Source organism: Ambystoma mexicanum, chromosome 13, assembly GCF_040938575.1.
Source record: "Ambystoma mexicanum isolate Mex_15411 chromosome 13, UKY_AmexF1_1, whole genome shotgun sequence".
Lineage (NCBI taxonomy): Eukaryota > Metazoa > Chordata > Amphibia > Caudata > Ambystomatidae > Ambystoma > Ambystoma mexicanum.
Genome location: NC_090938.1, coordinates 179075683 through 179101036, shown reverse-complemented (window position 1 = coordinate 179101036; position 25354 = coordinate 179075683).

Genomic DNA, 25354 nt, shown 5'->3' with positions numbered 1-25354 from the left:
AGTGAGCCCTATTTCTTCCAGTATTTTTATTAGGATTTTGTGGTTGACTTTGTTAAAGGCAGCTGAGAGATCTAGTAATATCACTGCTGATTTGGTGTTGGAGTCTGCGTTCATCTGTAGATCGTTCCATATTGAGACTAGTGCTGTCTCCGTTCCTCTCATGGGTCGGAAGCCTACTTGTGCCTTGTCCAGTAGATGATTATTTTCAACATACTCCAGTAGTTGTTCATAGACTTAGGTTTATAATAGTTTAGCCGGGTATGGGATGTTTCCATCTAAAAAATGTCCATTGAATGCATATTATTTTGGGGTAAAGGGTAAATTTGTTCAGGTGCATTATAAAGGGTAAAAAATGGGGGGTAAAAAACGGGGGTTGATGAGGACCCCCCAAAAAAAAAAAATAGAAAAAAGAAAATGCGTTCGATGCACATTTTTTAGATGGAAAAACTTTGATGCAAATGCATGTCGATGCAAGGAATTCGATGCAATGACCATAAACCGTTTGAGAGGTCTTCCACATCACCCATTGTCTCCTTGAGCAGAGGTTTGATGTAGGCTGTTTTGAATGCTCTTGGTACTCTCCCTGTTGTAAGTGATTGATTGGAGAGGTCTAGGTAGTATTCCGATGGTGTGTCCTGTGCAGGATGGATTTATTGATGTCTGGAGGACAGGGTTCCATTGGGGAACCTGCCTTTTTACTCTTTTTAACCAGGTTTAGTAGTTTTTCTCTTGACATCTGTTGGAAGTAGCACATTTTGTTTTGTGGTCCTGGGGCTGGCAGTAGCTGGATCATTGTTTGGTCGATTGGTCTGCTTTGGTTGACTCTGTGTACGTTGGTGATTTTGTTCTTGACGTGATCTGCAAGATAGTTGTATAGTTTTTGGGAGGGTACTGGTAAGTTGTTGCATCTGGGTGGGTTTCTCATCTCATTTACGATGTTGAATAACTCTCTTTAGGTGTTGATGGGTTTTCTGATCCGGTCGTCGTAGTGCTTCTTTTTTGCTTAGAGAATTTCCAATTTGTATGATCACATTTTTAGTGAGTATTTTACTCTTTTGTCTCGGTCATAATTTTTCCTTCTATGCTGGTGATACATTTGCATTCAGTGAATCATCAGTGACGTCAGAAGTGCATGTGTGCTAAGTTAAAATAAAATGTCCATGAGGTCCTGGAGGACCATTCGTCATTCCCTCACCTCCCCACATATATTCTGAGGTTCCCTGTATTTACCTGCAATGTCATCCTCATCAGAGCAAGGAGGAATGGACCTCTTCGGGAGGCATTTGTATGTTCCTTCGTTTGCACCTGTTGTGGAACGTAGGACATGTGACTATGATTTTACCCACTTTCTCAGGGCTGTACATGGGTACATCAGCTTTGTGGTGAAAGCACCCCAATCTAGCCATCAGCAATCTCAAGGTGTGCTCAATGCATGTCCAAGTGCTCCTCTGGGCCTCATTACAGGCAGCCTCCTGTGGTACATCATGGGACTTGTAGTTGGATCACATTACTTCTCATTCTGTTCACCATATGTGTCAAAGTGCTATGTCTTTGTCAGATTGACTAATTATACTTACCCACAAGCCAGGTAAGTGGTCCTCTGTGTGTTTCCATTTATGCTCAACATCATGGCATCATGTGTGGCACCAGAGTATCGGGCGCAGCAGTGGCTGATTGTGAGGTTGGCATCACATGTCATTTGGACATTCATGGAATAAAAAAAAAACTGTTTCCTGTTCCGCTATGCCTGCTCCACTGCCTGGGTGGTACTAATGCCACATGTGTGCAATCCACTGTCACTATAGTGTGGGGGGGAAATGGGCAATGGTGTAGAAATATGCCTTTGCTGCGTGCGCCTGGGTTGCGGGCATGGAGATGTGCTGATGGGCATGTCTCATGAGTGCATGTAGGACTTTTTCCAGCACCTTTCAGAAAGTTAGCTGAGACATCCCATGCAGTGACCAACAGTGTGCTGGAATCTGTCTGTGGCACACAAGTGTAGGACAAACACAACTTTACCAGCGGGTGGGGTGCAGTTCTGATTGTGATGGCGCTCTGGAGATCATCCTGTATCAGGGTGAGCAGGTCTGTTATGGCGATAGAGTGTCACTAATTGGCTGTCCGTCACTGTCCAAGGGGATGGGCAGACATGTGGTATGGGTGCTGTTGTAATGGAAATGCAAGCTTTGCATGGGAAAGAGGCGTGCACATATCAGTTGCGGGAATAGCCCCTAAAAGGGGGGGGTCTCATTTACAGCTAAATCATTTTAGGTGCCAAAACTGAGAAGGGCCTAAACAATTGAATTATATGTAGATAGCATACAAACAATAAAGATAGGTTGCAGGTAAGTATGCAGGGTTTAATATTAGAATGAGGTACTGCAAACAGGCCTAAAAGAATGCCACTTCAGAATCACTATGTTTTGGATTCACTCACTGCCATGGAGAGGGGGATCTGTTAAAAAATTGGTAGCAGTTGCTGCATTGTAGTACCTCATGGAGATGCACCAAATGGAACTTTGTAAATTGCTATTAATGAAACAAAGGCACTCCATGAGAAGATGTCAAATGAAGTGAATGGAGTGCAAACAAACACTTGGGTGGACGCCCTTTTAGCCTGGCTGCCGACTTGGCTCTCAGGAGTATTTGAAGTGACTGTCCCTGCATTTGTCTTCATGCTCATAACTGTCTGCATGTTCAAAAGTATTTTGAGACTCTATACTAACAAACAAAGAGGAAGGTTTATGCTGCCCCTGGGTGTTGATAGGATTAATAAGAAAGAGATGGGCACTAATGAACTAATTGGGGAAAATACAGGGGACAATATTGATGATTGGATCACAACACAGCTTGAGGATTTAGAAAATTATGAGGAATTTTGGATATCATGTCTTGAGGATGGACAGGGGTGTATATGGGTGGGGAAAACAGTTGATAGTTTGGAAGAATGTGGTGGTGACATGACACATTTAAAAAGATAGGGATTCAAAAAAAGGGAGTAGCAGAAGAGGGCCTGGGGCGGGAAAAAGAGTTAGTTATTGATAAATCAATAAAAGGGGAGAATAATGCAATGGAAATGCAAGCTTTGCGCGAGTAAGAGGCGCACACATATCAGTTGCAGGAATAGCCACTAAAAGGGGAGGGGGCCTCATTTACAGCTAAATAATATTAGGTGCCAAACCTGAGAAGGGCCTAAACAATTGAATTACAAGTAGCCGAGCTGATAACGGATAGGGGAAGGGCATTGACCATAAACTCCTTTAATAATTCAGCATATTAGTTATGAAGCTTGCCTCCTGGCAGTTTCAAAGTGCCCATGGCGGTTTCAAATCACCCTTAAGTACAATTCAGCCCGGGAAGCAGTTCAAAGTGTTCTTAAGATGCAACATTAAAACAGCAACTTGTCTTTGGTTCAAGGCTCTGCCAGTGTAATGATTGGTAGTATTCCTGTGAAAAGCAGATGGGGATGACCGGCGGCAGATGAATAAAGATCTGCTGGTCATCCCAAATGTTTCAATACCTTGGCTTCATGATGTGGGAATTGGGGGTTGGATAGTGATGTCACAATGTGAGTCTATGGTGGTGTGGTAAGATTTTCGGGACCCAATAATCGCAGGCTAATGTATGTCCGATATATTGGAATTATATGCACGCCCAATAAACTTTGTTCAAAGTACGGGCCAACTGTGTGAGTATGCTTTGATGGTAATTAGTTTAGATGATTATAAACGTTCTGGACGGAACTAGGGGCGCTTCTTTTACAGCACCTGTCATGCAGTACTGTTCCGCATTCTGTTTGAATATTGCTGTCCCAGCTGCGTCTGGGGCCCTGAATAAAACTGTGTTACTTCTTGCATGGTGTACGCTCCTTTTTGGATTACTTTTGTATTTTTTTATTGGTGAGTTCTAAGGTAACCCACAGCACACTATGATGAATCCAATGGACTAATCACGGATTCCCTCGAAGACTAGTTAGAGTGGACATAGATCTGCCTTTGAGCCCTTCTACATGAGTCAACCCTGGTCTTTGGAGACCCACCAAGTTCCGAGAAAGCGTGAAGAGTTACCACATTCCATTCCTCCACTAACTATGGATAAGTGAAACAACAGAGGTGGAACCATCTCCTGAGGTAGATGAAGAGTTATTTTCCTTCCTCGACCAACCAGCTAGAGTCCTTGACACATTCCAGTTTGAACAAGAGAACTATTTAATTGAGGAAAAAGGTCCCAAAAAGAATATTGAGATGGCAACCCTAGAAAATCATTTAGCCCAGCTGACTGCCTATCAGATTCAAGCAGAGTCTAGATTCCGAGCTGGGCTGGATAGAATTGTTGCATCTTCTCAGAGACCTATATTACCACACAGCCCTATTGAGAAGGGGAAGACCTGAGGAACTTTTTCCTCAACTTTGAGCGTTTGGCCTGATAATTTCACTGGGAGGATACATTAAATACCTGTTACCTGGCTACCCTACTGAGAGGAGAAATCCAGACCTTCCATTAGTTGTTAAATCCTCTATGAATGCCTTTTGATGACATCAAACAAGGATTGTTGGAAAAGGTGAATGTCACAACTTAGCGGGAGGGATAAACACTCTTGAGGCTGATTGGTTAACAGATTTCTTTTATTCAGTTCAACTCTCAACTTGCACTAAAGAAATAATGGGAAAAAGGAAGTCTCTTTAGCGTAATGACTCTGCTTAGAATTTCGGGGTCGGTGGCGAGCTTTTCTAACAAAGGGGTTCGTACCCCGTTACCCCAAAATTCCCGATCTGGACTCTCCTCATACGCCGAGCCTCACCGTCTTTCTGCTGTATTTTCGTTCGTATCAACTCCTCGGCCACTCGGGTAATTCTCTTCCTGCTTTCTCTTGTCCCCTCGATCAGCTGTTGCAGCGGCGTGTGCTGCCCCTCCGGCTTCTCGGTCGGGTACTCCCTCGCTCAGTCGCACACCAGCTGTTCGCTTACACGTAGCGTTGCATCTTCTCGGGATTCCCCGGCCAGCCGCTCGTCATCGGGATTTCTTCCTCAAACTCCTCCCACACGAGGGAGGGCCCCGCGGCGAGGTGCCCTCGCGCCCCCCCCTCTTTTCACAACCAGGTGCGACGCAACTTATGGATTTCGGCAACGTGCCTCCTCCTCATCAAACTGGGCACAACCGGTGCCGGAACAACTTTTCTCAACCGGATTTTCTTAGGGCTCTCAGTACGCCCATTCATAAGACGGTTCCTCCTCTTCTGCCTTCGATCCCTGTTCAAAAACAAACCACCACAACGCCAGGATTAGAGAAAAGCCCTTTTCTTCTTTCCCCTCCACCGATTGGCTCTTAGTCACCGTCAATCAATTCACTCCCTCCCTGGTGACATCACCCTATTGTCCTCTGCTTGCTGTGATGCCGGGCCACTCCAGAGTCTCCAATGTTCCAATCCTTCACTGCATCACAGACCCCCTCTTCCGGGCTCTTACGTTCGGGAAGAGCATGCATCCTAGACAGGAAATCTGCTTGTGCCATTCCACGGCCAGGTCGATGTATCGTCTTGAAGGAATATGGCTGAAGGGATAGAAACCACCTCAACACTCGAGGATTCGTATCTTTGTTTCTAGAGAGCCACACTAGAGGAGCGTGATCCATCACCAACGTGAATGATCTTCCTAACAAATAGTACTTCAGGGCTTCTATTGCCCACTTTACCGCCAGACACTCTTTCTCGATGGTGGCATATCCCATCTCGTTGGGTAACAGTTTACGACTTATAAACAGGATTGGTCTCTCCTTATCTCCATCGTTCTGAAACAGGACGGCCCCCAGACCATAACCTGAGGCATCCGTATGTAGGAAGAATGGCATTTGGAAATCGGGACATTTTAACACCGCTTCATTCGAGAGGGCATTCTTTAGACCCTCAAAACCTTTCTCGGTTTTCTCATTTCTCCACTCCCTTTGACGGGGGGCCGTGGACTTTAACAGATCAGTCAAGGGAGCCGCAATTGTTGAAAAATGTGGGATAAAACGTCGGTAATAACCTACAAATCCTAGAAATGCTCTCACTTGTCGCGCATTTACTGGAAATTGCAAACGCTGGATGGCCTCTAGTTTTTCCTTCTGGGGCTTAATTAGTCCTTGACCCACCTGGTACCCCAGGTATTTAGTGTGGAAATTGGCCAGGTGAGATTTCTTTGGATTAATGTGTAGTCCGGCATCTCGTAGTGTGCGCAGGATGGCCCGTAAATGACTTAGATGTTCTGTCCAACTCTGGCTGTAGACAATGATGTCATCTAAGTATGCTCCCACATAACCTTCATGACCCTTTATTAGAAAGTTCATCAGTCTTTGGAACGTAGCCGGAGCCCCATGAAGGCCAAATGGCAGCACGGTAAACTGATATAAGCCGGTGGGAGAAGCAAAAGCCGTCTTTTCTTTATCCGCTGGATTCAAAGGGATCTGCCAGTAACCCTTGGTTAGATCTATCGTTGTCAGGTATTCGGCTTTCCCTAGTCTCTCCAGAAGTTCTTCAATACGTGGCATGGGATATGCGTCAAATTTTGATATTTCGTTCAGCTTTCGAAAATCTAGGCAGAACCTCGATGTCCCATCTGCTTTGGGTACGAGGACTAGGGGAGAGCACCATTCACTATAAGATGGCTCGATTACCCCCAATTTGAGCATTTCTTGTATTTCTTGGTTCACCGCCTGGACCTTCGCTTCGGGAATCCTGTATGGGCGAAGTCGGACCTTGACTCCCGGGTCGGTTTGGATCTGATGACAAGTTAGCGTGGTTCTCCCGGGAAGTGACGAGAATATTTCTGCATACTCTCCCACCAAGTTCGACAACTCATTCTTCTGGCTAGTAGTCAACTCCGGATTAATGTTCAATGCCTCCTTGCCTATTTCTTCCCCACTGTTAGGCATACTTTCCTCCGTCATCTCCTCCACGTTGATCATGGTTATGGTTGGTACCGGATCGACCCACTTTTTTAACATATTGATGTGGTAGGTCTGTAGCTGTATCTTCCTCTCAGGTTGACGAACCCGGTAGGTTACGGGACCCAAGACTTCTTCGATGGTATAAGGTCCCCTCCAGGAGGCTAACATTTTGTTCTCTGAGGTGGGTAGGAGAACTAAAACTCGGTCTCCCACTTGGAAACTTCTCATGCGAGTCTTTTGGTTATAGTAATGCTCCTGGTTGAGTTGAGCTTGTAGAAGATGACCTTGTGCAACTGCCTGAAGTTTCTCCACCCTCTCCTTCAATTGTAAGGCATATTCGGTCAGCGTAATCTCTGAGCTGGGTTGTTCCTCCCAGTTTTCTCGTAAAATATCTAATAAAGTTCTCACCGGCCGGCCAAACAAGAGTTCGAATGGCGCAAAACCTGTCGAAGACTGTGGTGTATTCCTTAAGGCCATCAGAATCCAAGGGATTAGTCTGTCCCAATTCCGTTCTCCGGGCAACATGGTTTTCCTTAGCATTAGTTTTATAGTTTGGTTGTACCTCTCCACTAGACCATCTGTTTGTGGGTGGTATACTGCTGTCTTAATCTGTTCTATGTGGAGGGTGTCACACACCTGTTTTAATACGGCCGACATAAAATTGGTGCCTCTATCCGTTACGATTTCTTTGGGGATGCCGACTCTTGTAATAAATGGGACCAAGACGTCACAGACTTGTTGCGCATTAATGGATCGTAAAGGAAAAGCCTCTGGGTATCGAGTTGCATAATCTACGATTACCAATAGGTATTTGTGACCTCTGCTTGTAGGATCTAGTGGACCCACTATGTCCATCCCGATCCGATGAAACGGTTCCAGCATTTAGGGCATCGTTTGTAACGGTACTTTTCGGACATTAGCTTTGTTCTTTTTTTGACACTCAGGACACTGTTGGCAGAAGCGTGTCACTTGCCCATATACCCCTGGCCAAAAAAACCTAGCGAGTATCTTCTTGGTAGTTTTTTCCACTCCGAGATGACCTTCCCCTAACTGGACATGTGCCACTTCCAGCACGGACCTGGTATATTTGTTGGGTACCAGCAGTTGTCGGACTTCTCCTTCGGTGGGGTCGGTGACCACCCTATAGTACAATCCTTTGTCTTTGATGAAGTAGGGCCCTTTCCCACTTGTCGTTTCTCCTACCGACGTTCTAGCGTTTTTTAATAGGGGATCAAGTTCCTTTGCAGAACGGAAACTGTCCCCCTGATCCTCCATAGTCCAATCTACTGCTACAGGATACATGTTTCGCGCAACCCATTCTCGTTTCTCTCTTCGCTTTTCTACTCGACTCTTCCTCTGTTTGTTTGATTCTGATGTGATCTCTTGCTGGTGGAAGGGCGCCTCTTTCAACCACCCTCTCTCAATTTTCTGGATAATGCGTGATAGGTCTGGTACATCGGATCCGACTAACAGGGGCTCCGGAAGCACCGGCATCACAGCGGCTGGTATCCCTATCTCTTCCCCGACTAACTTGAAATGAATTTTTTTAGTTGGGTATCTTTTGACATCCCCATGCACGCAGCGTATCTGTACAGTCTCATTCGTCTCTGGCATACCATCTACCAGTTCCAGGTTGACAGCAGTCTGTAGGCTTCCCGAATCTATCATGGCTCTGGTAGGTCGGCCCTCCACTTCTGCCTCGCACACATAGGGATAAGAAGGCTTCGTTCCGAAACCTGCCTCAGCTTGGTTACTTTCCTTGGCGACCTCCAGTGTCCCCATCTCCATCGGTTCGGTTTTTCCTCTCTTGGGACATAGTCGGGCTAGATGCCCCCATTCTGCGCACTCGAAACACTGGGGTCCCCGGGCACCGAGGCTAGGAGGTCTGGGACTTACCGAGGTCGGAAAGCCTTCACTGGGAGGTCGAGTCTTTAGTACCTCCCAATCGGGTTTTCGGAGCATTGAGTTCGGCCACCTTGAACTGCCAGAGAGTTTCGGGCCAGTACCGGGGTTTCCCCCCATCCCCTTCTGGACGGCTGGATAGGTTAATAGCTTCCCCTGGCCCGCCTTCTGATATGCGGAAGCTATATTCACCGCTTCGACCAGAGATGGTTTATGATGTTGCCGTACCCATCTCTGGATCGGTAGGGGTAGGGCCTCGAGGAATTGTTCCAGCACTATCTTCTCCGACATCTCATGGGCGGTGGAGGTGGTTGTCTGCAACCACTTGTCCCCTATTTCTTTCACCCGGTAATACAGCTGGCGAGGAGTCTCATCGGGAAGTAGTCGAGTCTCTCGGAATTTAATTCGGTAGGCCTCTTCATCATGACCTAACCTCTCCAGGACCGCCCGCTTCATCTCTCCATATGGGGTGTCTCCTGCGGGGTTGGCTGCTTGGTATGCGCTTTGCATCTCCCCCGTCATTAGGGGGGCCACATAATGACACCACCGGTCTGTAGGCCACTGGGCATTCCGAGCCACTCTCTCAAAGTTCACAAAGAAGTGAGCCGGATCTTCCCCTGAAGTAAATTTCTGTAGCACAGAGGTAGGCACCTGCGTATGGCTCCTCGAACCGGTTGTTTCCATCAGTTGAGCTTGCTGAAGCTGCAAGGCTTGCTGGAACGTCTGCCGATCGGCCTGTGCTTGCTTTCCCTGCATTTGGAGCGCTTGTTGTAACAACTGTTGCCCTTCGGCCAATGATTTGATCAGCTCCTCCATGGTCCTTGTTTATCCCACCGCTGCCACCAAATGTCACAACTTAGCGGGAGGGATAAACACTCTTGAGGCCGATTGGTTAACAGATTTCTTTTATTCAGTTCAACTCTCAACTGGCACTAAAGAAATAATGGGAAAAAGGAAGTCTCTTTAGCGTAATGACTCTGCTTAGAATTTCGGGGTCGGTGGCGAGCTTTTCTAACAAAGGGGTTCGTACCCCGTTACCCCAAAATTCCCGATCTGGACTCTCCTCATACGCCGAGCCTCACCGTCTTTCTGCTGTATTTTCGTTCGTATCAACTCCTCGGCCACTCGGGTAATTCTCTTCCTGCTTTCTCTTGTCCCCTCGATCAGCTGTTGCAGCGGCGTGTGCTGCCCCTCCGGCTTCTCGGTCGGGTACTCCCTCGCTCAGTTGCACACCAGCTGTTCGCTTACACGTAGCGTTGCATCTTCTCGGGATTTCCCGGCCAGCCGCTCGTCATCGGGATTTCTTCCTCAAACTCCTCCCACACGAGGGAGGGCCCCGCGGCGAGGTGCCCTCTCGCCCCCCCTTCTTTTAACAACCAGGTGCGACGCAACTTATGGATTTCGGCAACGTGCCTCCTCCTCATCAAACTGGGCACAACCGGTGCCGGAACAACTTTTCTCAACCGGATTTTCTTAGGGCTCTCAGTACGCCCATTCATAAGAGGGTTCCTCCTCTTCTGCCTTCGATCCCTGTTCAAAAACAAACCACCACAACGCCAGGATTAGAGAAAAGCCCTTTACTTCTTTCCCCTCCACCGATTGGCTCTTAATCACCGTCAATCAATTCACTCCCTCCCTGGTGACATCACCCTATTGTCGTCTGCTTGCTGTGATGCCGGGCCACTCCAGAGTCTCCAATGTTCCAATCCTTCACTGCATCACAGTGGGCCAAACTGAAATGTTTTATAAATAGAAGCTCTGAAGTATTAAGTTGCATCCTGATGAAACAAGAGTCTATATGGTTAGGGAAAAATCTCTAGCAGAGATGTGAGAAACACTTGCCATAGACCAATTCATACATTCCTTGCCTCCCTACTTGTGATTCTACAGTTTAACAGGCCCAGTTTAGCATTAGCCACAGAAACAGCCCACATCTTTGCAGAAGCCAATTGTCATCTAAAGAGTCTCTATAAAGTTGAGGAACCTAAGGGCACAAGAGGATTTTTACGTTCCCCCATTTTCAGGTAAAGATAGAAACCTTTTCCTTACAAACCCATGGTGAAAGATCTACCCAAGGGAGAGAGGAAACCTGTGGTAATTAGAGAAAGAGGGAATGTAAGACCCGAAGAGGGGTGAATCCCAAGACCCACATCCATGGTGTGTTTCTCACCTGGGCAACTAGGACATCTGGCCCAACAGTGTCCTTCAAATAAGAAAGAAGAACAATGGAAATTGACTCTATGGTAGAAAAGGATTGGGAGGGAGATGATTTAACTGAGGAAGATGTGGAGACTACTAACAATTCTTTTCACCAGCTCTCCCTTTAAAACCCATGATTCTGCAGTAGTAAATGGAGTCACGGTTAGAACCCTAATATATTCAGGGAGTAAGCAGACGGCAGTAAGATCTAATTTAATATCAACCGAGGACCAGAGAAGGGAAACTCTGATCAAAGTCACCTGCGTACATGGAGATGAGGAAATTTATCATAGGATCCCAGTCACCATCAGGGTTCAAGTGGGGGGCCCACTGAAATTAATGCTGCTGTCATTCCAGGACTTCCTGAAGAGACAATAATTGGCACTGACTTCCACAATTTCGAAACAATCCAAAAAATACTATTAAGACATTTCTTCCATACTCCCCAAAAAACCAGATTAAGGAGCCTCTTCCGCATATGGGGGAGACTGCTGATTATTTACCAAGGGACAGCCCTAGAGCGGGAAGCCAAGTCTTTAGAGGAAGGGTATCTTATGAATCCAATGGAGTCATCACAGATTCCCCAGAGGGAACCTCCTCTCATGTGGCCAGGGGACGGCAGCCGCTACCTGATCCTGACCCTTGGGGAGGCTATTTGTGGGAGGATCACATGGGAGGAGACAACTACTGGGGAGATACAGAGAAGAAGCTAAGAATAGAGCGGGCACTGCTGTTTTTCTTACTTTTGATGTAGATTTTGTAGTACTCTAGTACTGTTTCTGGGGTGCAGCCCACTGAGATTGTGCTACTTTGTGTCAGCACAAGAAGTATACTGTATAAAAGAAAGACCTAGGCAATGTTGCCTGCGGTGTGGGCCGCACACCCTAGTGTCCCATTGGGATTTTTTCAAAAATACTGATATCTTAATTGTATGGTCAGAAAATATTTGTTGTTGAGGTTATCAATTTATTCATTAATTTTCAAATGATTGTTGGTGTAAGCAAAACAACATCCAATGGCCAATGCATTTGAGACTAAATAGTCCTTCTTCAGGGCCTAGTCTAAAAAGACGAATCATGTAACCATCATTGGTGTAATTCATATACATAATTCAAGTTCATTACATTAAAAAGACAATCGAGACAAAAACAATCCAAACATACCATTTTAAACATCATAATTGAAAACACGTGTATAATAAAAGACAGGGTACCCACATACATAAAGATAAGACATACAGAAAACAAAAAGAGAAAAGAACATAGCGAGTTTCTCATTAAGTATATGTTTCATCATAATACAACGTGTTAGTGTGACCTCTCATAAACAACTGGTGCACTTGTCATTTTAATAGTGCGTATATATAAAAAAAGTGTGCTCGTTATATGCGAGTGGTAATACTACTTCCCTGGTGGCTATTATTGCATCTGTTAGTGGTGTTAACGTTCAAGGGTCAATGTTAAAAATACTATATAATGGTCGTGAGTAGGCGCTATCTCGTGTTACACTTTCATGCAGCTATTGTTACATACGTACGAGTGAGTGGCAATATTATGCAAACTGACATGAAGATGCGTCTGACCTTTGGTAATGTTGTTTAAAGATTTGATTCTTCGAATGTTCATCCGCAGCGTACCCGCTGTAGTACAGATGCAAGCGCGAGCCTGTACACATGCAATAACACATCTTATTTCAAGTGTAATCTGTCTACACGGGACAAATCTATAGTAATGTTATATACCTTCTTTGATGCAAGGTGACTGCCTCACACTGTCTTTTTCGCGTCAGCTTTCGGCTCGCAAAGTAAACACAAAGCTTTGCAATGAAAGCGAGGCTCCGGTTACTATAGTTACTAACACACTCAATATGGACGTTCGTCCAAATGAATGCGCCATTATGTGAGAGGCACTCGAAAATTGTATGCATAAATAGTGTACATGTAGAAATATACTCTGCATCAGGTAAGTACAAATAAAAACCGAATGTAAACAGAAACCTGAATAAACTAATTATACGCAAAACAGTGAAATGAACAGAAAAATAAACAGTAAAATAAACGGTAAAATAAACAGTGAAATAAACAAAAGTCTTGCCTGTAGAGGCAATACATAAAGCAGCTCGTAAGCGATCCTAATGAAAAGAGATTTAAATAAAGTCTTACAAAAATGAAAATATGCCTTCTCTTACAGTCTATAATAGACTGGAAAACATGTATTAAACCGTCTAGAGGTGATAGAAATGATAATGAGTCTTGGTATGTGATGGTATCTCAAGCTGCAACCTAATATAAAAAAATGCATAAATATATTAACTTGAAACAGGAAGATCACAATTGGAGCATTTCTCGCAGATGAAGTATTGGGCATGCCCAATAGTTTGACATAATCAAAAACCTAGCATAATCAAGTGAATATGAAATAATCAGGAAAAGAGTTCAGTACATAGTCATTGGTTTCACAAAAAACAGTTCAAATCAAGTTCTTCGTTCATTCCTTTGGGAAATAATGTGTCTAATCGATCAATCCAGTATGCCTCCCTTTTTTGACGTCTTCTCTTTGGATCAGTCCCATGTTGGTGATGATCTAATACTTCTAGTATTTGAAACCTCAACTGTGCTGCTGTGTGGTGTTTTTGGTTAAAGTGTCTGGCAACGGCTGAATTAGTATTCTGGTTTTGTATGCAGGACTTATGTTCAGTCATCTGGATTTTCAACTTCCGTCCAGTCTCTCCTACGTAGCATAGGCCACATGGGCATCGTATGCAATAGACAGAGTTCTCAGTGTTACATGTTCCGAAACATCTTAATTGAATTTTTTCTTCAGAGTGGGGATGCGATACTGTGGTTCCCTTAATAATACTGTTACAGTTGTTGCAATTCAAGCACGGGTGTGTGCCTAGTTTTTATGTTTCTGAGGCTTGTCTTTAGTACTCTTGGTGTTGACCAGAAGGTCACATAGGTTGTTGGTGCGTTGATACGCGAACACTGGCTTCGCCTGAAATAATTGCGTTGTGCGTTCATCACTAGTGAGAATAGCCCAATGTTTATTTATGCATCTTTTTATCTGTGCACTTTGGGTAGAAAATTTAGACACATACACAATTGCGGGGGCTTCTTTCTTTGCTTTTTGTTCCAATGTGCTAATTCTGGTCTTCATTGCTACTTTAGATGATGCCTGATCCAATTCTTCATGGTTATATCCGCGAGCGAGTAATTTATCCTGAAGTTTATGTAATTCTTGGTTCAATTCTTCTTGATCACTGATGATCCTTTTGAGACGTAACATTTGTCCATATGGTAGATTGTGTAACGTGTTCTGTGGATGAAAACTCATCCGGTGTAAGAGGTTATTCCTATCTGTTGGTTTAGTGTACAATGAGGTAGTAATTTGTTGTTGTATGATTTTAACTTCCACATCGAGGTAATGAATATTAGGATTCCCAATTTCTGCCGTAAACTGTATTCGTCTATCTATCTGATTGATGTACATCAAAAACTCATTCAATGATTCTCTGGTTCCTTTCCATATCCCGAAAATGTCATCAATATATCATAGCCATACTTTCAATTGGTCATTCCATTCTCTTTTGTTGAGGATATGTTCGGTTTCGAAATGATACATGAATGCATTGGCATACGAGGGTGCCATGGTGGCTCCCATCGCAGTCCCGGACGTCTGAAGATAATATTCATTGTCGTAGGTGAAGTAAGAGTTCATAGAAATGAAGGTGAGTAAGGTCAGGATGAATTCTTTATATGCTCCTATATTGTCTTCCTGTAGTAGTAGCCATTCCACCGCTGATTGTCCAAGGTCATGAGGTATACTAGTGTAAAGACTATTGACGTCAATGGTAAACAGAATATCATGTTCTTCTAATTGAATCTGTTCCAAGATGTTGAGGAAATGAGTACTGTCTTTAACATAAGTAGTTGTTTTTTGTATGATCGGTTGTAAAAAGTAATCAATATAAGTGCCTAAAGGTTGTAATACCCCTCCTGTTGCTGCCACAATTGGTCTGCCCGGTGGGTTGATTAAACTCTTGTGAATCTTTGGAAGTAAGTAAAAGTGTGGTGTTTTAGGTCGCAGATTTTGTAAAAATAACTTGGTTTTATGTGTTATCATTCCCAAATCTTCCGCTCTTGTAAGTATAGACTCTAGATCCGTCTGGATCCTGTTAATTGGATCGTGATCTATTTTTGCGTAAATAGTTTGATTGTTAAGTTGTCGCATGCATTCCTTTTTGTAGTCTTCCGTATTCTGAATTACTAATGCGCCTCCCTTGTCTGCTGGTTTTATGATGATTTTATCATCTGTGTACAGTCCCTTGATGATAGACATTTCGGCTCTACTTAAAAGTTTGTACTTAGGTGGACCAAAGTGTATTTTCTTAAGATCCGCAAGAACCATTTTCTCAAAAATGTCGACATAGGGAACTGTAATGGGAGCAGTGAAGGTACTCTTGGGTTTAAATTCAACTAATTCTTCCACATCTGAGTCTTCACGATGCTCGTTTCCAATCTCAGCAAAGAAAACTTTCAGTTTCAATTTACGTGTGAGTTTATGTAACTCGACTCTTGTGTTGAATAAATTGGTACCATATGTTGGTACGAATTTCAGACCCTTCTGTAGTACTCTGTTTTCTTGATCGCTTAATGTTCTATTGGAGATGTTAACCACTAAGTTGTCCGCGCTTCATGTCTCGTCTGGACTCCCGGTCCTGAACCTTTTTCTCTTCCCCCTCCTCGTTCTCTTCCTCCTCGGCTGCTGCCTAAAAAAGTTTGGCTGTTTCTCCTTGCCCCTGGTCGACTCTCTTCTGCTCTATCATTGCTACCAGATGCCTGCAGTGGATTTTGAGGATTCTCTTCTCTGCTAGAGTCCGTATCTGAACTGCTCTGTTCCATGTGTGGTTTTTTAAATTGAGGTGGTTGATTCTGATATTTATCTGCTCAAGTGTAAACTTCGTCCCGCAGATAGTCGATCGTATCTCGTCGGAATTTGCGTATCTTTCTTGCTTCCAAATCTAACTTGTAACTCTCTAATTTTGTGTTGATGTCTGCAAGTATATCTGTAAATGTCTCCTCGTTGGTGAGTTCAGTAATCGCTTGAGTTAAGACTGATATCTCTTTCTCTAAGGTAGATACATTTATTGACAGTTCTTGAATCATTAGAAGAATGAGATCAAGCGAACATCTATTTAGAATCTGTTCCCATTTTTTTACAAAATCTTTATTTTCCTTGCACAATGTTGGTTTAAGACCTATTCTTAGTCCTTGGGGAATACGTTGGGCTTTATAATAGCGTCCAACGGTTATTGCGTGCAATTTACGATTAATTTCTCTGCGAATGAGATACTCCAATTGCTTGACTTCATAGTTTGAGACACAGTAGCCCCCCTTTGGCCTGAGGAAGACCCTCTGACAACCAAGACCTTAATGAAAAATCATCTAAGAGTTAAAAGTCCAATGACATCCATGGTATCCAAATTCCATAACCACTCAGGTTCTGAGACGAGGAAGAGGATGAGGGAGTTTGTGCAAAGTGACAGGAGCTTGAAGTACAACATACAGGTTAGTTGTTTTTTTGCAAGTCTGAAGTCTGTGCACGGGACATTTGAAGATGGCAACCACACTATTGACTGGAGAAGTGCAGGAGAAGACGTTGAACCCATGCTGAGGCTCACAAACATGAAGGACACAGACAGGTGTGGTGGAATGGAGAAGGGTGTTGGCACAGGAGGAGAAACGCTGCATGTGAGCAAGAAGGACCGTGGAGATGCTGCAAGCCACGCAGGAGCTCCTGGATGTTGGGCCACTCGAAGAGACATTCTCCCGTTCAGGCCAAAAAGTAAAGCCAGCGTATAACGCAGAGCCGTGCAGGATGCAGGTAGAACTTTCGCACACTCCAGAGTGGAAAACGGGTGAAGGAAACACACCACAGAGGCACGAGCAGAGTCATAGATGCTAGATGGCACAGGTGAGTCTGCCTAAAGCAGCTGGGTACGAGCACGCCAACAAATGTTTAAATGGTATGAAATTGCTGATGCAGAAAATACCCAAAGTTTGTTTGAATACAGTCAAGGCAAAGTACAAATTCAACACCCAATAAGAATGTTTGAATGCAGATAAGACAAAGTACAAAGGCAAACCCCAATCAAGTACTAATGCATGCTGTGGGGGAAACGTTTGAATAAACGTTACCATAGATAGAAATACCCAGCACCTCACGGTATATGCTACTGTGCTATAGCCAAAGATTTGTGAAATGCATATGAAGTCCTGGCAGGTGAGTAGAGCAGGCAGCTGAGCTTGTGCAAATATTCCCTTCTAAGTTTTCTCTAGGCTGGACTACTGTAACAGCCTCTTTCTAAATCTGCCTGCCTCTACTCTCCGCCCTCTGCAACTAATCAAGAACAGGAATGCGAGACTTGTCCTTGGCAGGAGAGTATACCAGGCAGTTACAAGTGTGTAATTACATGAAGCAGGATAGTATACCAGGCAAGTGAAAGTGTGTGAGAATAAGAACTTCTGGCAGGAGAGTATACCAGGCAGTTAAAAGTGGGTAATTCCAAGAAGCCTAGCCAGGAGAGTATACCAGGCCATAAAGACGTGTACAAGATCCAAAGAAAGGGGAAATATGAGGACTAAACAAAGGATTGTGTTAACCAATAGACAAAGCTATAGTTTAGTTTAGTTTGTTTATTTGTATAGCGCAGCCAAACCCTGGGGTAACTGGGCGCATTAAACTAGTGGAACAACATAGGTTACAGAAGGTTGCAAAGCAGAGGACGATACAATACAATAAATAGCACGTGAGACCAGGTCACAAGATGGTCTGTGACAGTGGAAGGATCACAAAGTTACAGAAAGGACCGGGTTACAGAGTGGTCCGCAATTATAGATAACACAGCATTAAAAGGGGAGTGGTATCAATTATAGATAACAGAGCATTAAATGGGTGAGAGAATTATTTATTTATTTATTTATTTATTCAGATTTGTAGAGCGCACATCAGCCCAGGGGCATTGTGGCGCTTGTTACAGACATATCTTAGTTGCATATACATACACAACTAATACATAATTTACAGGAGCAGGTATGACATTTGTACAAATTTACAGTGCAGTATATTTATATAGGTTAGCGAGTGTCACATATTATTGTGCAAGGAAGGAGGTCTTAAGTTTCCTACATAAAATCGGGAGTGAGTTATACGCTCTAATGTCTGCAGGTAGAGCGTTCTAGGACTTGGCAGCAATGTAGGGGAAGTTTAGGCCACCGGCTTTTGCTTTTTTGATGCGTGGGATATGGAGTAAGTTGGTGTATTGCAGCCTGGTGGGATGTGAGGAGGAAGGTTTGGAGATGGTCTCTGATAGGTAGGACGGGGCGGAAAGAGGGAGGCATTTGTGTGTGAGGGTGAGGAGTTTGAGTGTGATCCGCTCTTTAACCAGGAGCCATTGGGCTGAGTGTCTGGCCTCAGAGATATGCTCTCTTCTTGGGATGCTAAGAGCGGCCCGGAGAGCATTGTTCTGTGTGACTTGTAGTCTGTTAAGGTTTTTTGCCGATGTGCCTGCTAGGAGGGCATTGTAATAGTCCAGTTTGGCTCCAATGGTTGCTCTGGCTATTGAAAGGCAGTTAGGTTTTGAGAGGTATGGCTTGATGGCGTTCATAAGTTTGGTGGTATGCGCAGATGCGGAAGTGATTGCGCTGCCTTGTCTGGTCATTGATAGTGAGGAGTCTAGGTATACTCCCAGTGTCTTGACAGCTGTGGATACGGGGATGATGGAGTTGTCAATGGAGAAGTTGGCGTACAGTTTGTCCAGTTTGTCTAGGGTGCTCTGTTGACCTAGTATCATGATCTCAGTCTTGTCTCCATTAAGGCAGAGGCCATTAACTGCCATCCAAGCCTGGATGATGAAGTAGATCGTGTGGAGTGCCTTGGCGTATTCGTGGTATGATCCTGAGAGAGGTAGAAGTACTTGCGTGTCGTCCGCGTAGTTCGTGTATGTGATACAATGTGAGTCGAGTTTGTCAAAGAGAGGCTTAGTGAACAAGTTGTAAAGTGTGGGTGCACTGCAGGATCCTTGAGGGACCCCGCAATGGATTGTAGTGGGTGTGGCATTAGCAGTGTCCGAGAAGACTTTCATGGCTCTTCCCTCGAGGAAGGATGTGATCCAGAGAGCTGATTCTTTAGAGAAATTGGCTGAGTGTGTGAGGTGAGGGTCTTGTGATCAACCAGATCGAATGCGGCTGAGAGATCTAGGAGGTGCAATAGGGCTGGCTTGCCCTTATCCATGATTTGGGTGATCTGACTCTTTAGATCCACCAGGGCTGTTTTGGTGCCGTGTCCTTTCCAGAAGCCTGATTGCCTGGTCCCTAGGATGGAGTGGGTTTCCAGAAAGTGTTGGATCTGGCAGTGTGCGGCTTTGTCCAATAATTTCAGGAGGAATGGCACTGTAGTTATCGGTCTGTAGTTGTTGGGTTGAAGGGGGTCGAGGGTAGGTTTTTTTAGGAGGGGGCGGACTCATGTCTCTTTGAGGCTAGCTGGGATAATGCCTGATTTAAAGGACGCATTGATGAAGGCCGTAAAGAGCGGCACAAAGCAGTCTGTGCAGTCTTTGATGAGCTTGGGCGGACATATATCGCCTTTACAAGGGGTGGGTTTGAGATTTTTTAGTAAGTTGATAACTTCTGGTTCAGTGACGTCCCTGAAGGAGAAGTCAGGTATGGTGGGCTTAGACGAGGCGGGTGTGGAGTTGGTAGGCTTGGTTCCAGTCTGTTTAGGTAATGCTTTGCAATGGTCTTTGATTTTCTTTTGGAGAATGTCAATTTTGTTTAACATGTCAGCTTGGATACTAGCACACCAAGCTTCATCTTTGATTATTTCATCAGGTGTAGTGGGGTGGAGATGAGCTCTTTAAAAATGGCGAAGATTTCTTTAGAGTGCGATTTGGCATTAGAGATTTGTTTGTTGAAGGCGTTGGCTTTGGCAGCGGTGATGGCTGTTTTGTATTGGTGGGAGATTAAGTTGAATTTGTTTTTGGCACTGCTGTAGGGGTTGGTTTGCCAGTTTTTTAGTGCTTCTCTTTTGCGGGAGCCATTGAGTGCAGTTCTTCAGTGAACCAAGAGTTGGTGTGTAGTGATTTCTTTTCTTTTTTCCATTCGAGTGGTGGTATTTCATTGATAGCTTTAGTGATGACATCTTTGTATATGTCTGCTAGGATATTGGGGTCATTAGCGAAAGGGGGTGCTAGTTCGGGGGTGTTGAGGTAAGGGCGGAGGTTATCCTCTTTAAGCTTTTTAGAGCTTCTGACTTGTGCAGCGATAGCACGGGTCAGAGTTTTGTGGTTTTTAGTGATGGAAATTCAATACAGTTGTGGTCGGTCCAGGGCAGTGAGGTGTTAGAGGTGATAGTAGTGAAACAATTATGGTCCGTGATCCAATCTAGAATGTGGCCTTTGGAATGAGTTGGACTTTCTACTTTCTGGGTGAAGCCTAAGTCACTAAGTTCCTTGGTGAGGGTGACCACAGGTTTGTCTTTAGCATCATTGAATCCGAGTGAGGTCTCCTAGTAGAAGGGTTTTAGTGGAGCTTTTGATATTATTACTGAGAATGTGGATGATGTTTTCCTGAGAGTCTAGGGTGAGGCCTGGGGGACGGTAAAGTAAGTGAATATTGATGGTACTGTTGGGTGACAGTGTAAGTTTGGCCGATAAGAGGTCAGAGTTGCTGGTCGAGGAGTGACTGACAAGTCGGAGCTGGAGGTTCTCCTTGTAGATGAATGCTACTCCGCCTCCTATTCATTCAGGTCTGTCTTGTCAGAGTATGGTGAAGCCTGGTCGTAGTGCAAGTGCAATGGCGGGGTCTGATGCTTCATGTAACCATGTTTCTGTGATGGCTAATAGGTCAATGTTGTTGTTGGTTAAGAGGTCATGAATATCTGATGCATGAGATGGGAGGGAGCGGACATTGAGGAGGGCACATTTGATGTGAGGTGTGTGTAGTTTGTTAGTGGAGGCATGGGTGTCGGATGTGTCTGATATGTGTGGTGACATTGTGGGGTATGGTTTGGTTAGTGGGTGGTTGTAGGTATGTGAAAGTTCAGTGTGAGGGATGTGTTTGGAAGTGGTGCAGGAGCTCAATCTATAGTTTCTGTGTTCTATTGGAGGGGGTTGTGTGCTGATTTCTGCAGTCAGTGTACGAGCTCCAAGTCTTTCTAGTCTATTCATTATTGTGATGCAGGGTGCATGGGGTGCGTCCGTTAGAGGTGAGTGTGTTTGTGAGGTATCCAGTGCAGTGGGTTGAGTGGGATTGGGGAAGGGGCTTTGTGTAGTGGGTGTGATGGGGCGGAGTGAGGTATAAAGTTGGAGGGCAGCGAGTGTTGCAAGGAGAGTGAGCAGTGTGGTGGTAGCAGCGGAGAGTTTGCAGGAAGCTATGGGCATGATTGTATACTGGGAGGGCTGTGGGTAGTGGAGGGCACAGTCACATTGGTTTAGGTGGCTCCGGCCAGTGGCGGCACGAACATATTGGTTCAGAGCGGGCTAAAAAGCATGCTAAGGTACAGAGAAATGTCAATGTGGCCTGCGAACAGCAAGAGGCACAGTCAAGAGGGCAAATGTGACCTATAAGCGATCATAGGTACACTCAAAATGGCAGATGTTGCCTAGGACAGAGCAACATAGGCATATATAATATATTTCAGCTGTGTGAGTGCAGAAAAACAGTTCTAGCAGGGGGGCTAGATGCGGTTTTGCCAAATGTACTACAGGATACAGCAGTTTGAGCACACTAGGCAAGTCATGCAGTTTGGCTAGCAGAATACTGGGAGGCAGTTCTAGCAGAAGGGCTAAATGCGGTTTGCCAAATGTTCAACAAAATACAATTTCATCACCTGTATACAAGGTAGGCATAATATGAAATTAGGTTACAGTGAATATTATGATGAGAAACCTTACTCGGATAGGCTATGTGAGAGGCAGTGCTAGGCTAGAAGCATGTTCAAACAGGGAAGCAGTGCTAGGCTAGATGCAGATTATAGCAGTGAGGCAGTGCAAAGCTAGATGCAGGTTCAAACAGGGTAGATACTGGAGCATAGGTAAAACAAGGCAGTGTAGTGCAAGAAATCAATAATAAAATTACTAGATTTACTGCGACATGTTTGTATCAAAGAGTCAGTGGCAGTTAGTCTTGGAGAGGGCTCAGTACATGGTGCTGATGGTCACAGGGGTAGTGGACCAGAAAAAGGGCAGAGGTTCTGGGCGAACGGCGAGGAAGGCTGGGACAGGCTAGGACAGGTATTGGCCTTGTTTCCCTGGGCCCTGGTAGGAGTGGGCCGGCTTCGCCTACCGGCTCACGATAGGTGGCTAAGATCAGATCAATAGCCAATCGGTGCTCAGCATAGTCTGCTTGGCTCAGTTAAGCACTGGAGGTCGGTGAAGGATTGCGGGTGGCCATCTTTGAAGGTGCAAAACTCCTCGTGGTGGGTAATGGTGGCAATGGGACTCAGGCAGCTGTTGGCATCTAGATCACAGCATAGAGGCTGCAAATATTTTCTTGAAGCAGGGCATCTCAATAGGCAGAATTAGCAGTGAGAAATGCGATTCTCGCTCGAGTGCTGAGACGCTTACCAGAAATTGGTAAGCAATTCAGGATGACTGCAGCAAGGGGGACCCCTGCTCCTGCAGGTTCGGGAGGAGTTCCTGCTCCACGGAAGAGGGACAGTGGACGGTGAATTAGCTGATGGCAAGCAGCAGGCTATTGCTGGGTTGTGAACAGCTCCTTCACCTTGGCTCTGAACGACCAAAACGAGGCATCGGCTATGAATATCATGGGAAGTGAGTGCCAGCATTTTTCTGCAAACACAGGTAAGCTTGCTCCCCCTGCTGTTTTCAGGTTAAACTTTGGAATGTTAAGTTGGTACAGATATGGGATCTGGTTGGTCTGGAAGAGCTTTGTCTGGAAAATGTATCTGATAAGTAACATGGGGCTGTCAGAGAGAGGCACTTGTGTGTGATGAGTGAACGTAATTTGATTCTATCATGGATAGGGAGCCAGCGAACCTCCTTTCTGATGGTGGAGATGTGGGCCTTGCGGGGAAGGTTAAGAGAACTTCCGAGGGTGATGTTCTGTAGAATCTGTAGTCTGTTCAGGTTGTGGTTGGAGGAGCCTAGGAAGTGTGTGTTGCAATAATCCAATCTAGACAGTATCAGAGCCCTGGCCAAAGTGAGGCAGCTGTCAGTAGATAAGAATGGTTTAAATGCATTGATAAGTTTATTTGTATAGACCATGGATGAGATAGTAGCATTTATTTGTTTTATGAGTGAGAGTGTGCAGTCAAGATACACAACCGGTTTGACTTCTTTTGAGACTTTGATGATGTTGCCATCAATGGTGAATGATTGGTAACTGGGGTCGAGTTTATTAAAACGGGTCTGGGAATCGACGATGAGCAGTTCCGTCTTATCGTCATTTAAGCCAAGGCTGTGGGTAGCCATCCATGCTTGGATTTCAAGGTAGATCTCATTTAATTTAGCCATATCTTCCTCATAGCTCCCAGTGAGCGTGATGAGTACCTGGGTGTCGTCAGCATAATAAGTATATGTGACACCCAGGTTGTCAAGATGGTCAAAGAGGAGCTTGGTAAAGATGTTGTAAAGCGTAGGGGAGATACACGATCCTTGGGGGACTCCACATGGGATTGGGACGGGTTTAGCTACAGCAGAAGTGGCAAGACCCTGGTCTTTCTGTCGGACAGGAAGGAACTAATCCAATTGGTGGCATTCTGGGAGAATGTGGCAGCCGAGGAGAGGTGTTTGGGCAGAATTTGGTGGTCGACTAGGTCGAAAGCTGCAGACAGATCCAACAAGAGCAGGATGGCCAGGTTGCCCTTATCTTTAGCTTCATCCATTTGGGTTTCTAGGTCCAGGAGGGCTGTTTCGATCCCGTGCCTAGGTCTAAAGCTAGATTGTCGCAGCCCTAAGAGGTTGTTGTCTTCCAAATGGCGTTGTATTTGGAGATATGCTACCCTGTCTAGTGTTTTCAGGAGAAAGGGGACAGTCGTGATGGGCATAAAGTTAGTCAGTATATTGGGGTCTAGATTAGGTTTCTTGAGAAGAGGTAGGACCCATGCCTGTTTAAGGTTGTTGGGCACAGATGAGTTCTTAAATGAAGAATTGATCAGATTAGTGATGAAAGGAGCTAGGTCTTTAGCCCCATCCTTAATAACTGTGGCAGGGCACATGTTACCTTGACAGTTAGAAGGTTTTAGGCTGGCGATTATTTTAATTACTTCATCCTCTGTGACAGGGGAGATGTGGAAGGGGGGCAGTCGGGATGGGGGAGCTACGTTTATTGCTAGAATGGTCTTTGGGGGAACGGGAAGCTTTTTTACATTCTATCTTAGCTTGTAAGAGAGCTATTTTATATGAGAGAGCTTGTTAATCAATAATGATAATGTGTGTATATATATATATGTATATATATATAAGTAACACCGAAAAACCCCTGAAATTCGGCAGTTATGGTAAGATAAGCAACCATAACTCGCGCCACCGTGCACTGCTAACACTAACACCCAGGACATCAAAGATGCCATCACAAATGTCATTGATGACATCACTGATGACATCACATGGCTGGCTCTCCCTTTTTTCCCTTTACTGACATATCTAAGCCACATAGTTTTCTTCAGTAACAGTCAGGAAGTAAAAATTGAAAAGGTATTATATTTGTAGACTTAGGGTCAAGTCATATCATATGAAACATATATATAGCGGAAGACACAGGCTTGAAAGAGAGCAATCCTTTCTGTGCATGAAGATAATCATTAGAGTTATCAGCACTTTCTCATAGTTTTATTTGTATTACTATACCTTCCCTATATATGCTCATATTTGTATACATTGTACTCACACTCCTTTCCTTAGGGTTCACTGACATCATTTGATACACATACATACAGTAAGTAGCACCTTTGAAACAGAGCAATCATTTCTCTGCATAAAGATAATCAGTTAGGTTATGAACTCTTTTTGCTACTACTTCTGCTTTTTTGCTTACTTCTCTGTCCCTGTATATACTCATATTTGTATGTGTTGTTGTCTCTTTGTGTTTTGTCTGTATTAAGTGTAATTATGTATTAAGTGGGTTTTATTAGCTACTTATTACATGTTAGATTATGAATATTGCACCTTCATCATGTATACTGCACACACTGCCTAAGTTTCTGCATGAGTTGCTTAGTATACTGGATAGAACTTCATAATAGAATGCTATTTATATCAATGCCTTGCTTAATGCACTAATTAGCTCATGATATTTATTCAAATGATCCTT